The sequence below is a fragment of the Pteronotus mesoamericanus genome, unplaced genomic scaffold (assembly GCF_021234165.1).
Source record: "Pteronotus mesoamericanus isolate MK-2021 breed Mesoamerican mustached bat unplaced genomic scaffold, CSHL_Meso_final contig_2, whole genome shotgun sequence".
Classification (NCBI taxonomy): Eukaryota; Metazoa; Chordata; class Mammalia; order Chiroptera; family Mormoopidae; genus Pteronotus; species Pteronotus mesoamericanus.
In genome coordinates, this window is record NW_026555084.1 from 27,226,857 (window position 1) to 27,229,031 (window position 2,175).

General features: G+C 49.1%; 1 pseudogene; it reads right to left on the minus strand.

Annotated features, from left to right (window-relative positions):
- Positions 1–969: 969 nt before the first annotated feature.
- LOC129066435 (60S ribosomal protein L21-like) lies at positions 970–1,452 on the minus strand (annotated as a pseudogene).
- Positions 1,453–2,175: the final 723 nt, after the last annotated feature.

The window sequence follows — 2,175 nt, forward strand, 5'->3', positions numbered from 1 at the left end:
CACCAAACTAGAAGAAGGGGAAAGGAAGGGTGCAGAAGGAACATCTGTGTCTTAACTATCTTGGGCTGGAAATGACTCACATCAACCCTGATCGCTACTTCATCGGCAAGAACGAATCACTTGCCTCCTCTCAGATGTCATGGGTGTGAGATGAGGGGCTGTACTGGGAAACGCGGTCTCTGCTGGGAAGCTCCTTCTTAGCCTCAACTCTATTCTATGGAGGGGTGGGGACTATTTTTTTGGTGAATAGTCAGCTGTCTCTGCTACACCTTCCAGGCAACACCACAGCCCAGGCACTACAGGCCAACCTGGCTTCCTGGCTTCTATGTTTTGAAGAAAAGCCAAGGTGGACAGACGCGTGCCAAAGCAGTCCTATGATCTCCAGAGACAACAGGGCCCTATATTGTTAGGCCTGGTTCAGATTCTCTCCTATTTCTCATATCAAGGGTTCCAACATCCCCTTCTTGCCCTTAGTCCCTCCCCCACCCTCATTCTCAGCAAGTGAGAATTTTAGGGCCAAAGGCACACTGCCCTCCCACTTCTTCCCCTGCTCTCTCCTCCCCTCACATACTCACATAAACTGGTCTATGCTCACATTTGCTCCAGCTTCCTCTCTCCTGCTTCACACCCCACAGCCCCCTAGGTCTGACCCGTGTATCCGTCTGCCTGCCGGGCGCTTCCGCCTGGGTGCCCGTAGGTCTTTCATACTCACCATGTCCATAATGGAACTCATCACCGCCCAGCCCAGCCCCTTCCCCCAAGTCTGCGTCTCCTCCTGCTTTTTTTATCCTTTGATGGCAACACCCTTACCACATGGCCATCCAGCATGGCACCCTGAGGGTCACCATTGTCTCATTTCTCAGGTTAAATCTTGGCCAAAGCATTTCTTTTTCTTTTCTTTTTTGAAAATCAGTACAGAGGTTGGTTGGTTGGTTGGTTGGTTGGTTGGTTTGTTTGTTTGTTTGACACTCACTGTGCCATGAATTCACGGGGAGTGGGTTCCGGCAGCTCAGGCTGCTTCCACCGGTTCTCACAGAAGAGTGCGTCCTTGGCAGGGGCAGACCGGCGCTTCTGTTGGACCCAGGTATCCTTCTTTTTTGTCTTCCTTCTTTTTCTGATCATTTTCCTTCACACGTTTCAGGAAGCTATCTCGGCTCTTAGAGTGCTTAATATGCTCAATAGGTACATGAAGTCTCTTGGCAAGACTCTTGCCCTTAACGTGTTTGTTTACAGCAATGCCCACCGCATGCTGGGTGACACCGTAGACTGCTCCAGTTTTGCCATGGCAACGGCTGTGGGGCATTCCTTTCTGAATAGTGCCCACTCCTTCATGCCTATATCACCTTTCTTGTAGACTTGCATGTATGTGGCCAAAGGAACAGTTCCATGATTTCCAAAAGGCCTAGAGAGCAGACAGCAGGTGCCTCTCCTTTTTCCCTTTGTGTTAGTCATTTTGGTGAATTACTGGAAGATGGTGGTTCCAGCTGAAAGGTCATATAGAGGTTCTTTTTGTTTTGTGTTGTTTTAAAACCTCACCTGAGGATATTTTTTCATTGCTTCCAACACCACCAGAGAGGAGCTAGCTCTCTTTATCTCAGTATCTCAGTGCCTGGCACAGTGCTTAGCATACAGTAGGTGCTCAATATATGCTTTGTGAATGAATGAAGATGGTGAGAAAGTACCCGTTAAAGATATGAAAAATCTTGATTTAGATAGACTCACCTTACTCTGAATGACTATTTCCTTCTCAGGAGAGCCAAACTATGTATACGTGTATTTATCTGTGAAATCTGATCCTTTGCTAGAGAGCTTCCCCATCAATTAATCATGACTGGCCATTTGTACAAAACCTCTCCTCCCAAAGCACTCTGCACAGCAGGGCCAAGTTCTTGTCCTGCCAGAGCTGCGGGCTCTGTTCTCACCACGTGACTGGCCTTGGCAGTAGACTCACCCCCGTGCCTCTCACTGGACCCCAGAGCAGCTCTAGGAGGCAAGACAAAAAGGAGCCTTGTCCCCCATTTCTAAGATAAGAAACCTGTTCACAGGATATGAGTTGATTGTCAAAGGGTGCAGAGCAAGCCAGGGATTTGTTCATTTCCATGGGTCTCAGACTGCTCTGCCCCAGCCCCCTGGGGCTGACATCAAGCCCCACTGTACCACCACAGACCCTGGAGT